This window comes from Muntiacus reevesi, chromosome 4 (genome assembly GCF_963930625.1).
Source record: "Muntiacus reevesi chromosome 4, mMunRee1.1, whole genome shotgun sequence".
NCBI lineage: Eukaryota > Metazoa > Chordata > Mammalia > Artiodactyla > Cervidae > Muntiacus > Muntiacus reevesi.
This window is the reverse complement of record NC_089252.1, coordinates 149462171-149478658: the sequence shown is the minus strand read 5'-3', so window position 1 is coordinate 149478658 and position 16488 is coordinate 149462171. Positions and strand designations below refer to the sequence as shown.

General features: G+C 38.2%; 1 pseudogene; it reads left to right on the top strand.

Annotated features, from left to right (window-relative positions):
• Positions 1-2410: 2410 nt before the first annotated feature.
• Positions 2411-3399, top strand: LOC136167571 (eukaryotic translation initiation factor 2 subunit 3-like; annotated as a pseudogene).
• Positions 3400-16488: the final 13089 nt, after the last annotated feature.

Genomic DNA, 16488 nt, shown 5'->3' with positions numbered 1-16488 from the left:
CTGGGTGTTCATTGGAAGGACTGATGCTGAAGGTGAAACTCCAATACTTTGGCCACCTCATGCGAAGAGTTGACTCATTGGAAAAGACCCTGATGCTGGGAGGGATTGGGGGCAGGAGGAGAAGGGGACGACAGAGGATGAGATGGCTGGATGGCATCACCAACTCGATGGACATGAGTTTGAGTAAACTCCGGGAGTTGGTGATGGACAGGGAGGCCTAGCATGATGCGATTCATTGGGTCGCAAAGAGTCGGACATGACTGAGTGACTGAACTGAACTGAACGGATGTTGGAAATTTGATCTCTGGTTCCTCTGCCTTTTCTAAATCCAATTTGAACATCTGGAAGTTTACTATTCACGTACTGTTGAAGCCTGGCTTGGAGAATTTTGAGCATTACTTTGCTAGTGTGTGAGATGAATGCAATTGTGCAGTAATTTGAACATTCTTTGGCATTGCCTTTCTTTGGGATTGGAATGAAAACTGACCTTTTTTAGTCCTGTGGCCACTGCTCAGTTTTCCAAATTTCCTGGCATATTGAGTGCAGCACTTTCACAGCAATATCTTTTAGGATTCAATTCCAGTTGAAATAGCTCAACTGGAATTCCATCACCCCCACTAACTTTGTTTGTAGTGATGCTTCATAAAACCCACTTGACTTTGCATTCCAGGATGTCAGGCTCTAAGTGAGTGATCACACCATCGTGGCTATCTGGGTCATTAAGATCTTTTTATATAGTTCTTCTGTGTATTCTTGCCATCTCTTCTTAATATCTTCTGCTTCTGTCCTTTATTGAGCCCATCTTTGCATGTAATGTTCCCTTGGTATCTCTAATTTTCTTGAAGAGATCTCTAGTCTTTCCCATTCTTTTGTTTTCCTCTATTTCTTTGCATTGATCACTGAGGAAGGCTTTCTTATCTCACCTTGCTGTTCTTTGGAACTCTACATTCGAATGGGTATATCTTTCCTTTTCTCCTTTTCCTTTTGCTTCTCTTCTTTTCTCAGCTATTTGTAAGGCCTCCTCAGACAACCATTTTGCATTTTTGCATTTCTTTTTTAGGGGGATGGTCTTGATCAGTGCCTCCTGTACAGTGTCACGAACCTCTGTCCATAGTTCTTCAGGCACTCTGTCTATCAGATCAAATCCCTTGAATCTATTTGTGTATGTGCATTTAGGATATATATATATATATATATATTATATATATATATATATATATAAAACTGAATCACTTTGCTGCACTGTAGAAATTAGCACAGCATTGTAAGTCAACTATACTTCAAGAAAATAAATTAAAAATAAATTGAGATGGCTGCATGGGGAACAGGACTGGAGAGTCTCTGGTAGTCACAGCAGCTTTCCCCCAACCCATTTAGGAATGTGAAGGATTCAGAAGAAGCTGAGAGTAAAGCAGGATTTTTCCATACCCCAAGAAAAGCACAAAAACCAGCTAAATGCAAACTGGCAAAACAGAAGTTGTTGTCAGTTCCAAGGGGATGTCATCAAAAAATCTCAGAGGATAGTAGGTTTAAAAATCATGGAGAATGTAACCTCTTAGAAGATGCTGGCATAAAGTGTTGATGCCATAACCAGGTGAGACAATGGCTATGGTAATGAATGTCACTGTGGACAGGTGTCTAACAAATAGATGCCTCCCCTGATGCTGTGATGGTACCTGAGCCCCAACATAGATGCCACCTCAGGAAAAGGAGGGCAGAGGACAATCCCCAGTGACTGACACTAGGATGACTACATGTATCTAGAACTGAGTAATCATATTTTTTATTATTTTTCAGCATCTAAATATGGCAGAAATTCAAAAGGATCGAATCATAAATTGAATTAATGAGTTCTCTTCTATAAAAATATTTATCAAAAAAATGTATCCTGAATGAAGGCAAAAAGGTACTATCTTGCTCTGGGCAAGATGATGGGGTGACAGGGGTTAGGGGGGCAAGGCTGGTGTGAATTTGGGGCAGCCACACTTTAATTAATATAGGTACAGTTGATCATGTAGTTCATGAGAAATCTATGGTTGTAAAATGAACTGGAAAGAAACATTACAATAAAACTTGACTGTGCTAATGCTAAGATTTATAAACTTGATGACCTATGTTGTCTTCTGCCATGTTTCCTTTGTTAGGGCTTCCCAGGTGGCACAGCAGTAAAGAATCTGTCTACCAATGCAGGAGAGCAGGAGATGAGAGTTTGATCCCTGGATCGGGAAGATTCCTTGGAGTAGGAAATGGCAACCCACTCCAGTATTCTTGCCTGGGAAATCCCATGGACCTGGGATTTCCTGGTGGGCTACAGTCTATGAGGTCGCAAAGTGTCTGACATGACTGAGGATGCACCCATGCCTGTTGCCTTTTTGACCGCCCTGGAATATTATGATACTGTGATGGCCCTATGCTGAACAATGCCACAGTGATGGATGCCGCTTCTCTGTTGATAGCTGGTAATGAGCCTTGCCTTTTCATACTGTTCATGGGGTTCTCAAAGCAAGAATACTGAAGTGGTTTACCATTCCCTTCTCCAGTAGACCACATTTTGACAGAACTCTCCACCGTGACCCGTCTGTCTTGGGTGGCCCTACATGGCATGACTCACAGTTTCATTGAGTTAGACAAGGTTCTGACCCATGTGATCAGTTCACTCCACCACTTTGGCCACCTGATGTGAAGAATTGACTCATTGGAAAAGACCCTGATGCTGGGAAAGATTGAAGACAGGAGAAGGTGATGACAGAAGATGAGATGGATGGATAGCATCACCAACTCGATGGACATGAGTTTGAGCAAGCTCTGGGAGTTGGTAATGGACAGGGCATGCTGCAGTCCATGGGGTCACAAAGAGTTGGACACAACTGAATGACTGAACTGAACTGAATGAGTCTTGTCCTCAGGCTCAGACTTCTGAACACTTGACTGCTATGGAAATTATGAAACTGAAGCATATTTTGATTCTAAAAAGTAAAACTGATTTGATTTTTTTTTAAAGCCAGACTAAAGAATGGTATGAACAGATCCTTGCATTTGTACAAGGTACAATAGCATAGAAGGAGCTTCTATTATTCAATTTCTGCTCAGCTAAAGTACAATATTGAAGTTGTCTGTGAATATATAGTAAAGAAATTTCCAGTGCCCCCAAGAGACTTTACTTCAGAACCCCGACTTACTGTTATCAGATCCTTTGATGTCAACTAGGCTGGATGTGAAGCTGATGACCTTAAGGAGAATGTAGCTGGTGGTAGTGTTCAAAAAGGAGTATTAAATGTGGGTCAGGAGATAGAAGTCAGACCCCATGTTGTTTCCAAAGATAGTGAAGGAAAATTCATATTTTTATCGCTTTTTGCAGAGCATAACGATCGTCAGTATGCTGCTCTGCATGGGGGCTAAGTCACTTCAGTTGTGCCCAACTCACTGCAACCCTATGACTGTAGCCCACCAGGCTCCTCTCTCCATGGGATTTTCCAAGAAAGAATACTGGAGTGGGTTGCCCTCTGCCAGGGGATCTTCTCGGCCCAGGGATCGAACCCATATCTCTTATGTTTCCTGTATTGGCAGCGGGTTCTTTACCATTTACAGGAGGAAGAATTAGTGCATTCAAGGCTGATTTGGGCAAAATTGTTTTGACTAATTCTGTGTGCATGGAAGTAGAAGAAAAAAAATCGCCCTTAATCAAAGAGTTGAGAAACACTGGCATTTAGTTGGTTGGGCTCAAGTAAGAAGAGGAGTGACAATCAAGCCAACAATAGATAATGACTGAAGAATTAAATAACAGATATGGATGAAGTCAGAATTTCTCTTAACAACCTAGGGGTATATTTTCAAAGCAATAGTGGGGAATTAATTTCACAGTTCTTTACCTTAGCAGTAGCTGTAAGGTTATTCTTAGTTTTGAGTGATGAAAATTTAACCTCTAGTACTGAGACAGGGTCTACAATAAATGTAAAAGTTGGCATAATGTTGGGTTGAATTTACATTTTACCAGAAATTAATCATCTCTAAATAAAGTCTAATTTATACAGTGCAGGTTTGAAAGTAAACTGCTTGCTACAACCAGACTTTGCTGTAGCACACTTTCCACCGAACCTGTTCAAAATAAAATCTTTCTTCTTAAAAAAAAAAAAAAAGATGCTATCTGAGAAAATATCTGGGCTTCTAAATTTTGCACATTTCAATATAAAACTATTGAATTAAGATTTGAATTAAGAATGGTTTCAATTTAGCATTTGCTCTGAGCTTCCTGTATACATTAGTGCCTTTAGAAAGATTTTCTCAGGTAGATAAAGTTTACAGAACAGAATTATTTGAAAGTATTAATCATTTCAAGCCTATTAACCACAAAATGCAAATCTGAGAAATATTTTAGGCATAACACTTCATAAACACCCTATTCAAAAAGATAAATTTGTCAAATGATAACAAGGCATGATAACTAAAGATAATAATGCTAAGAAAGGAATTAAAGCTCATGAATAAGTCAAAAATGAATAATTTTTACATGTCTTTGGAAGGAACAGATTTAATTTCAAATTTTACTTTGAGTAACATAAATACAGACATGAGCAAAATTGTAAGTGTAGAGTTACATTTAAAGTTACATAAATTGAAACCATCAGTCAGCTAGAAAAACAGGTACTTCCAGGACCCCAGAAGCCTCCCTGAAGTTCCCATCTACCCTTCTCAGAGTACCCATTCTCCTAGCTTCTTTCCCCATAGATTAGTTTTACCTGTTCTATTCTTTTGTTTTCTGTCTTATGCTTAATATTATATTTGTGAGATTCATCAGTGATTTTGTGTGTAGTTATATTTTGTGTATTCTTGTTGCTTTGTTCCTCTATTATAAAAATACACTATGATTTTTTATCCACTCTACTGTTGATGGAAGTTGTGATGTTTTCAGTAGGGGGACATTTATACTGCTGCTGCTGCTAAGTCGCTTCAGTCGTGTCCAACGCTGTGCAACCCCATAGATGGCAGCCCACCAGGCTCCCCCATCCCTGGGATTCTCCAGGCAAGAACACTGGAGTGGGTGGACTTTTATGAGGAGTGCTGTAAATAGGTACATTCTTGAGTGTCTTTTGATAAATATATGTACACTTCTATGTTGGGTCTATTCCTATGAGTGGAATTACGGGATCATGTAGTATACACATGGGCTTCCCAGGTGGCACTGTGATAAAGAACCTGCCTGCCAATGTAGGACACCTAAGAGATGTGGGTTCAATCCCTGGATTGGAAGGATCCCCTGGAGGAGGGCACGGCAACCCACTCCAATACTCTTGCCTGGAGAATCCCATGGACAGAGGAGCCTGACAGGCTGCAGTCCATTGGGTCACACAGAGTTCAAAGGACTGAAGCAACTTAGCATGCACGCACAGTATGCATATATTCAGCTGTAGAAGATGCTGCCAAGTGCTTCGCAAAGCACTGGTACCTTTATGTCCAGGTACTGCATCAATAGAGCCCCAGGTGCTGAGTGTATCCTTACTAACATTTGCCTTTCTTCTCCTACTTCTTCCTTTTCTCTGTCAGAAGAAGACAGTCTTCTCTGTCTTCTCCCCCTCCTTCTCCTGCTTCTATCCCCTCCTCCTTCTTCTTTCTCTTCCTTCCCCCTTCCCCCCCTTCTCTTTCTCTTCCTCCTTCTCCTTCTATTTCTCTTCTCCCTCTCCTATTACCCATCCTAGCACTCCTCATCTTCTTCCTTCTGTTTTACCCTTTCTGTCTGGTGGATGTCTACTGGTAACATATCGTGGATTTAATTTGCATTTCTTGCTATCTGAACTTGAGCATGTTTCACATTTGGAGATTCCCTTTTGTGAAACACCATTTAGAAAAATTGTGTTGCCTACCTTTTTCTTATAAATATGTAGTTTAATTATCAGTATTATTATTTTAATTACCATAATGTGGTCTCTTTTCCATTCCCGATATTGTCATTTGTGTTTTTTTCCTCCTTTTTCTTGGCCAGTCTTCTTAGGACTTTACTCTTTTCATTAGTCTTCAAAGAACCTTCTTTGGATTTATTGAATATTTCTATAGTATACCAGTTGTAGAGCATTGTTACTTTATTAATTTTTTTCTCTTTAATTTAATTTTTAATTAAATTTAATTTTTCTCTTTAATTTAATTTAATATTTTTTTCTTTTTTCTATTTCCTATAATTTGCTATATTTTTAACTTCTCTTTATGGATACTATTCATTTAAACCTTTTGCCTATTTGAATATGTGCATTTAATGCAATAAATTTCCTTAAACAGCAGTGGTAGCAGCAGCCCATGTGTCTTGGTATGCAATATCTTTACTAATCTTAAGTTTAAAATGTTTTCCAGTTTCTACTATGATACATTCTTGATCCATATTTAATTTCTAAGCATTTGGAGATTTTTAACTTATCTTTTGTGGTTAATTTTGAGCTTAATTCCACTGTGTTATGAACATACTTTGTATTATTTTTATATTGGAAAAGTTTTTGAGGTCTATTTATGAATCCCTGATGGCTCAGCTGGTAAAGAACCTACCTGCAGTGAGAGAGACCTGGGTTCAATCCCTGGGTCAGGAAGGTCGCCTGGAGAAGGGAATGGCAACCCCCTCCAGTATTCTTGCCTGGATAATCCCATGGACAGGAGCCTGGTGGTTCCTCTGTCCTTGGGGTTACAAAGAGTTGAACACGACTGATCAACTAACACACACACATGAGTAATTTGAGTAGCCATCCTGTAAACAATTATAAAGAAAATATTCTGCAGTTGTTGGTTTTGAGCTCTGCATATATATATATATATATACATATGTATGTATATATACATAAGGAAAAGTTTGTTAATCTCTGTTTATTCAAATTCTCTATGTCCTTTCTGATCTTTAATCAATTACATAGAGATTCCCACTAATATTTTCCATTATGTTTATAGATTTATCTATTTATCCTTTAATTAAAAGGAATTATTTTAAGTTTTATTTCTACCACCACATGAAGAAACTCAGGGTATCCTACTGGAGAATGAGCATTTCGCTGTCATCCCAGTCATTCCAGCTAAGGTCTGAGACATGTAAGTGAACCCAGGCATAAATAGATGATTCTGGTCCATACTAGAATGACCACCCAGTTGTTCTCAGTCTAAATTGATAGCTACAGACTCATGAGCTAGGTAAATATTTTGTTGCTTTAAGCCACTAAGTTTTTGGTTGCTATGTTATGAAACAATGAAAGTGAAAGTCTCTCAGTCGTGTCTGACTCTTTGTGACCCCGTGGACTATACAGTTCATGGAATTCTCCAGGCCAGAATACTGGAGTGGGTAACCTTTCCCTTCTCCAGGGTATAAAGCAATAGGTAAAATTAATTAGCAAAGTTTTGTAATTTGGGGGCCATGTCAGCATTTCCTTCCTGGGTTTGTCTTTCTAATTGGTCTCCTGGGGCATGTTGGAAAGTAGTTAAACATCTGAAAGCAATGAGAGGTGGTATAGATGGAATATGAGGAGACTCTGAGCAAGAACTATTTCAGACAGAGAATGAGAAGATGATTTTACTGTCAAAGAATGATCAGTAGATTTGGGGGGATTCAGATCATCTCGTTCACCATTCTAATGTTCATGGTTCCACTCTTTCTCAGTCTGTGCTTTGCTTTCACATAAATTTGTAGACAGTTTTCCAAACAACATAATGACACTCTGCATTTGAGTTTTGGTAAATTTTTCTTGAGACAAAGAAATTCTTTTATGATAATATGAAAAACTTCCTGGTTCTCTGATTATGCCTTGATGTAAAAATTTACAACATTGAGCATTGAATTTCCTTTCTTTAAGCTTCAAAGTACATTAGAGGCACCAACCCTCAGTACTTCTCTTGTATTTCTCGTGCCTTTCACACTGTGCTATGGAAGTAGCCCCTATCTGCCAAAAGTGCTAACAGACACTGCATACAGCTTTAAAGATGGTTTAAGTAGTTTTTTGACATTGCATGTTGTGAATGATAAATATTCTATTCCTTAATGGCAGTTGGATCTTCACTACCTTCCATCCACCAAACCAGTCCCTATCATTGAGGTACCCCCAGTGAAAATTCAGTAGAGTCAACTGAATCCATTCAAGCCAATTTAAGCAGGAAGACATTCAGTGTAGGAAATCAGATGCTTTTTAAAACTTTAAAGGCTTAGGCTGAGCTTCTAGGAATGACTCCTTAAATGGTCTTGAAGAACTGATCTCTAAGTGAGCTTCTGCATTGACTACAAGCAGGAAGCTCAGAAAAGAGAAAGCTGCCATCACAACTACTGGTTCTAGAATGACTCCCACCCCTGCCCTCTGCCATGAGATGGGCAGGTAAATGGATCCCCTTGCTGTCGGTACTCATAAAGCTAGAGATGGTCTTAAAAGACCAGCATCTTCTCTATCTGACACAGAAATACTTCCATGATACTGTTTTCCAGAAGAACTAACAGAGCAGAGATTTTCCCTTTCTAGATACCCTAGAATTTGAATCTTCCAAATCTCATGCAAATATATTTGTTGACCTAAGCTCTATGACTAGTTGAACTCCAAGGAATCAGGGACATTCAGCCCCTATTTTCTGACTGCACAAAGTCTATCTGTAGCCCGATGGCATCAGCAACATCTGTGAGAGAGCACAGATAATCAAGCCCATTGCAGAACCTGACTCAAGGCCCAGGATGCTTAGTCTCAATATCAGGGATATGGATGATGCTCAGTTCATGCTAACTGTTCCTGTTATTGGCCTGGCATTGCTCGTCGTGGGGATTAACAGGCTACAGGGTAAGGAAGTCTGACGCTTCTTCAGGCCACAGTAGCAACAAACCTTTATTTTGTTTCTCTCTTTGTAAATTTTTTAATTTAGTTCTCATTCCTTTTTAATTTTATTTTTATTTTTTGGCTTTGCTTCACGGCTTGTGAGATTTTAGTTCTCTGACCAGGGATTGAACCCACAGCCTTTGTATTGAAAGTGCAGAATTATAACCCTTGTACCCCAGGGTATTCTTTTTGTTATGAGTGTCATGCTCTGATAAAAGGCATTCCCGAAATAGTAATGCTGAAAGGGGGCAGTTTTTTTTCCCCCCATTTATTTTTATTAGTTGGAGGCTAATTACTTTACAATATTAGTGGGTTTTGCCATACATTGACATGAGTCAGCCATGGATTTACATGTGTTCCCCATCCTGAACTCCCATCCCATCCCTCTGGGTCATCCCAGTGCACCAGTTTTTGAAGAGTAACTTTTCATACTGTTTCTCTCTCATCATGAACTTTCTTCATAAATTAACTTCCCTATTGAAAAAAAAAATTCACTTTTTGTCTCTCCTTTTCTTGTTTTCCCATTTCTGTTTCTTGGTTTCCAGCTCTCACTCCAACTCTTTCTTGCCCTTTCCCTCCCTCTTTCTCTCTCTTTCATGACTTAAAAATAAAATATTTATGTTATTAGAAACATTTTATTGCTTTTCTTCAGTAAAGCCTTTTGGACTTCACTAAAATGAATTAATATTTATAAAGCATTTAAAATAGTTCCAGACACATAGCAAGCATTGTCTGAATGTTCACTTTTATTTATTTACTGGCTTAAAAGAACACCTACTTCAGGCATACTCTGGGGTCCATCTTTCACTGTAGAGTTTTTTCCTTTTCAACCTTCAGAAATTAGACCACTTTGGATAGGATCACACTTTTTTACAGCTATAAATAATAACTGTAGATGTAATCAAACCTAGCATTGTATTAGTTTGTGTACAACATATGATTTGATATATGTATGCATTATAAAATGATTATCTTAATTAATTTATCCATCACCTCACATAGTTACAATTTCTTTTCTTGTGATGAGAACATTTAAGATTCATTCTCTTTGCAACTTCCCGATACATAATGCAGTATTTTAAACTGTAGTCATCATGCTATGCATCATATCTCCAGGACTTATCTTATAACTGGAAGTTTGTACCCTTTGACCACCTTTACTCATCTTCCCCATCTCCCACCCCCAGCATCAGCAACCAGTCTCTTCTCCATATCTTTGAGTTCAGCTTTTTCAGATCCCACATGTAAGTGACATTATACAGCATTTGTCTTTCTCTAGCTAATTTATTTCATTTAGTGTAATGTCCTCAAGCTCCACCTATGCCGTTGCAATTATTTTATACTAAATCTTCCTCTTAAGTGAAAAACGTAAGACGGTGACTTCAGGGTTGCCAGGACAAAGTTTCTAAACCTCTAGCTAATACATTGTAGGGAGAATAAAATGATGCTGAACATTTAGTCTAATTTAATGTGATTAAGCCACATTTTATGAATAAAGATAACTCAGTTGCTCTAGGTGCTCAATTTTGCATTTCTTTAACACCTTGTTTCACACTCACTTGCGTGACAGCTTAACAAGATTGGATACTAACTTTCCAGAAAAACCCAAGATAAAATGAAAGGAAACTACATATCTACTCATCACAGACATATTCATATATTGGACAATTTTAATTATAACCTAATGTGTTTTTTTTAAAGGACTCTGAGAACTGCAAGGACATAGAAGTCCAGTGACAGTGAATAAACACTTTTGAGCCTGAGAGGATGCAGCAGAAACTGAAGGGCCCACATCCTGGGAGGCTCATATCAGGGCAAACTTTGCCTGTAAAGATGTCCTTCAGATTTGCGGGAGACAGAGAGAGCGATTGTGGGTGGGAAACCCTGAGTCTGGCTCACAGCAGACTTTGGGCTGTAAACCTTGAGCCCGTACAGCAATTAGCTGATTTGTTTCCCTGCATTTCAGGCACAGTTGAGGTTAATGTAGTTGTTGGCTGGTCTTTTCATCTGCACATCCTTCCTTATGTTTTCCTCAGCTGTGACCAGCCCAAATGGACACAGGGTGCCCAGCTTTCAGCCTCTGAGATAGCACTTTTATCTTTTAAGTCACTTCAAAGGAGCATTTTACAACCCCTCAGTTTCTTTAAGGTGGGGAAATGATCATTTTAAACAGGGTTGCAATAGACCTCATGTTTGGCACCTTCTTTGTTAGATTTAACCACTTTGGGAATAAAAAGAATGGCAGAGGAGGGGGTTCTCGACAAAAATCATCATTAGCAGAGCCCGATTCAAGAACTAACAGATCTTGATGTTTGCAAATCAGCTTTTACATGAAATTACATAAAATCATCAAAATGTAAGTTCTTCAACAATGATGATGAAAATCCATCGATGTCTTGTGGCCAAGTAAGGATCCAGCTGTTTTCTCCAACGTGACAGGGCTCTCTCCAGCATGGTCAGTGTGACTGACAGATGGCTACCTTATGATCATTAGGTATGATCATTTAGCCCCATTTTCCAGGAGAATCCTGGCTTAGGCATATTATCCCTGCATTCATCCAGTTAATAGCCCCATTCACTCCCATGTACGTACAGATTTGGATGATAATCTGTATGGACTTCTTTAACAAAAAGGTAAGTGGTCAGGAACAAGTCACGCATGGGCGTGCATTATCTGCTCTTGTCCTACAGGGTTCTTGGAATTCTGATAAATTGTGCTTTCTGCTAACTGAATCTGGAACTTAATGGAATTTTCAGTGACAGGTGTAGGGAAAGTGTTCCCCACTCACCTGTACTCTCCCTCCAGGCTTCCATTAAAACTGTACAAGACCACTGGCATCATTTTGCTCATTTCCCATCTCCCCTCTCCTGTCCTTTATTCCCTTTCTGCTGCTGCTCCTTTTCTCCTTCACTCCCTCCCCGGCCCCTCCTCTTACCTCCCCTCCACTCCTTCTCACCGTCCTCCTCCTCTTTCTCCTTCTTTTTCTTCTTCTTCTTCTTCTCCTCCTCCTTCTTCTTTTTCTTCTGTTGTTCCAGATTATTTTAAAATTGCATTTTCTATTTTACGAATCTTTGCTCAGCTATTGTAATACATATTACAGCTACAATATAAGAAATTATTTGTCTTGATTACATGCTCTCCTGGTTACTTGCTCTATTTCTCCTATTCTTGCATTTCTTGTATATCTGTCATTCTTCTTCTTGGATTACATGTTTATTTTGGGTAGTATTTTTCAGAGGGGTCTGTGGGTGACAAAATTTCTAAATTGCTTGCATGTTCAAAATTATCTTCGTTTTGCTTTCATACTTGAATGGCAATTCAGCTGGGAAAAATTTGCAAGTCCTTTTCCCTCAGAATATTTTGGTTATTTCTCCGTGATTTTCTGACTTCTTCACTTGCCAATCAGAAGTCTGTTGCCAGATTCATTGTAACTCCTTTGTGATACTCCTTCCCTTCTACTTTTTCTTTTTTAAATGTTCCTCCCACCTTCTCTTTTTTAAAAGTTTGTAGAATTTTCTCTTTATCCTTGGAATTCATGAAAATCATCAGAATGTGTGTTTTCTTAACATTTGTGTAAAACATACTAAACCCTTTTGATCTGAACATATGTCTTTCTTTAGCATATGGAAATTTCTTCCACTGTTTCTTTGGTTTTATTTTTCCCTCCATGCTCTTGGTTCTCTCATTTTATTGGGTAAATATTTGAATATATATTTATCTGGATACAGCTCCAAGTTTATTAATTTCTCATAGTTTTCATTTTTTTTTTTTTTGAATTCTTAAAAAAGTCCTTAGCCTAAGCTTCCAGGTTGCTAAGTGTACCTGTAGTCCTCTCTGATTCTGTATTCAGTTTTTATACTGAGTGTTTAGCAACCAGATTTTTAACTCACAAGAATTACTTTGTGTTCTCTTGCATTAATTTTGCTTTCCCTGATGATCTTTTTTACTTCTCCCATTTATTGCCTTTCTTTTTGTTTCCTCAAATGGTGTCTGATTCTATAGTAAGTGGGTTGATATGATGAGTGGGCTTTTTCTGAAGTCCAGAGAGGCTTATCTTTAAGTGTGAGGCTGTATATGTCCTCAGAGAAGCCAGAAATGACCTGGGACATTACACCACTTCTCTCTCTAGCCCCATGGCTCATGGTGAGCACTTCCTACAAGTAAATCTATTGTCTAGAGAGGTATTTTTAGGACTTTAGACTTGGGTGAATGCTACAGGCAGTGACCTCAAAAGCAGATTCCCATACTCTGTTAGGTTTTGCAAACATCCAAGTCTAGTTCATCTGCTTTATACCATACAGAAATTACCTAATACTCTGGTCTGCTAACATCAGCTTTTTGGTTTGCTATTGCCTCTAAGGATTTGGTTTTTATCCCTTCTATGGTATAGAGGGGAGAGCAAGTAAGTAAGTAGTCCACCCATTTTGAGCTTTAAGGCACAGCAATTCTCCAACTATTCTCATCCCAAAGGTATGCCCAATCTAAGCCATATGGATTGCATGGTTGATAAAGTTGAGCATAAAACACCTCTTCTTTTGTGCTTCTATTTACTGCTTTCTATTATGTCTCCAATTTTGCATTTTTTCCAATTTCTAACTCATTCATGTTGAAAAAAATCCTACTGTATGCTACATTGTATTATAAGGACATTATTGCTAAGTTGAACCAGTCACAAAAAGACAAATACTGCATGATTCCACTTATAGAAGATGTCTAAAGTAGACAAACTCAGAGAGTGGTTGCCAGGGACTGTGGGGAGGGAGAAAAAGTTGTGCGATAGATATGGAGTTTTAATTTTGCACAATGAAAAATTGCTAAGATGGTAAATTTTACATGTTTGTTAACCACACACAAAAAATTAGAGCTTTAAATCTCAGTTTGAGAGAAGGTTTAAATGTAAATAATCTAGTGAGAGGGAAACAATTGGCTTAAATTTAACCATAGGTGGAAGAGGCCAGTGTCAGGCCCTGTTCCAATAGCAGGTTTGCCTCCTTATGGCAGAAAGAGAGAGAGAGACATCACACACTCAGGTCTCTTCTTCTTTGTACAAGGGCACCAATCCCATCATGAGAGTCTCACCCCCAGTACCTCATCTAAACTCAATTGCCTCCCAACAGTTTTACCTCCAAATAAGCATCAGATTTGAAGCTAGAGCATCAATGGATGACTTTGGCAGGGGTAAAAACATTCATTCCATCACTGTGTGTGTGTGTGTGTGTGTTACTGATGAGAGAGAGCTACATGGGGTTGGGATGTGAAGAATTATATATACCAGGAAGCTGTGCCCTGGTCCTCTACTTTAATGTGAGACTGTGCTGAAACTTTTGGGCAATCTGTCTTTCAGAGAGATTTTGAAAGTTTCACGGGAATTCAGCAATTTTGAGACTTTTACTTGATAAGTTTTCCTCTAGCTGAAGTCTCCTTCATAGACTCAGTGGGTCTCTGGTTCAGATCATTTGGTTTAATCAGTCCACCAGATGAAGGGCTTAGTTGCAGGGGGGTCTTTCCCAGGATCCCCTGGCAAGGGCTGGTGGCTACCACTCAAACCTCCAAAGCCCCCTTTCTCAATTTTTCTACTCTTCCATCAGCAGAGTTGGAGTTGGAAATAAAACAATATAATTCAGTTAACTCTTATTCTAAACAAGTAGTGAAAATAATTACATAAAGCTCTACTAAATAATACTTCATTTCATAACATTATTAAATAGAAAATGATCTATGTGATGCACATCCTTCATGAGTAAATAACTATTTGATGAAATAGTCTATCTTCTTTTCATTTCCTTGCACAGCAAGATGTAGACTACTGTCATTTAAACAGCAGCTATATCCATTTAGCAACCCATCCTGGCCAAGATTTATACCTTTAGGAAAAGAGATTCAAAATGGCAACTATTTTTAATCCTCTTTAAATTGCTGAGTTAGTATAGGCTGAAAGAAATTCTGATTATTCATCTGAGGACAGAGGTTTGGTCCGTAGACCAGGTTTAGACAATCTTTTACTCACCAAGTGAAACTTGGTGATTTTCCAAAATTTTAAGGTAAAAAACTGACAGTGATTGAAAAAATATGCCCATCACTTTATGGAGAGCAATCAAGTTTTCCTTTGAGATGACAGTGCCTGGAACCTGATCATAGAAGAATCAGTCTCATGTAGCTTGTTCACAAATAACCCTGATTAAATTCTCCACAGTCCTGTGCCCGGGAAGCTGACCTATGAACAGCAAAGAGTTGGGGTTCTGGCTTTCTCCCTGCACCCCCAGGGCTGGTGGAAATAACTCCAGCTTAGTGACAGTTTCACTTAATGTCAAACTAAGAGTAAAGATTGTTGTCTAGGAGTCTTGTTGTTGGAGCTATATACTGTGTGAGCCGGGATTGAGAATTTCCAAGACCAGGAAGGCCAAGTGCAGTGTGAAGATCTTTTCACTATTACCCCTTCATTCCTGGGCCCTCAATTTCCATTTTATAATATTTTCTTCTTATGGGTCTACTAACTAACGAGTTAGATCAAAATAAGTCTGATCTGGAAAAAATTCATATTGCAGTGAGTTCATGTTTCATATAGTTACTTTCTGTAGCCTTTCTTTGGCTGATCTGGCCCCCTCCATCCTACTTCCAAAGCACACACAGACACACACACAAACATCACCACCACCACTACCATCATAGAATTAGAGTGGTACATGGTGGCAGTAATCATACCATTTTGTACTACCATGTGTAGGAACTCTAAAAAAACATGGAACCCATGTCCTTTTTATCAAAGAATATTAACAATGTATTTTACAAAATGTATATTTTATTAAAATTAAGATGTTTTAAAATTTTAAGATACACCATTATTTTATGAACCACTAGAAAAGAAAATTTTCTGTCAAACTAAATCACAATGCGTTATAAATTTTCTCTTTTTATTTTGTCAGTCTTGGTAGAGGTTTATCAATTTTCAGTTTTCCAAAGAATCAGCTTTTGTTTTACCGACTTTCTCTGTTGTTTTCTTATTTTCTGTTTCAATGATACGTGCTCTTACCTTTGTTATTTTTCTTCCTTCTGATTTCTTTTGGTTTATTTTGTTCTTTTTTTCTCATGTTTCTTAACTTGGAACTTTAACTTATTGACTTGAGACCTTTCTTCATTTCTAATGTAAACGATTTAGTGCTGCAAATTTTCTTCTCAGCACTGCATTAGATGCACCCCATGTTTTTTGATATGTTGTTTTTAAAAATTTTAGTCAGTTCTATGCATTTAAATTTTTCTTTGATTCTTTTTCTTTGATCCAAGGAGTATATAGTAGTGTGTTATTTAATTTCCATATTGTTCTGTTACTGACTTTTAATTGATTCCATTATGGTCAGAAAATACACTTTGTATGACTTTACTTCTTAAATTTGTTGAGGTTTGTTTTATGGTCCATGATATGGTTTATCTTGGTTAGGATTCTGTGAGTGCTTGAATAAATTCTATGTATTCTGCTGCTGGTGATTGAGTGTTTCATATGTACCAATTAGAACCTTTTGGTTGACTATGTTGTTCAGATCTCTATCTTAACTGATTCTCTGTCTAGTAGTTCTATCAGTCTCTGAGAGATGAATGTGGTGGTCTGCTACTGTAATTGTGGCTTCATATTTCTCCTTCAGCTCCATCAGTTTTTACTTCATGTATTTTGAGGCTCTG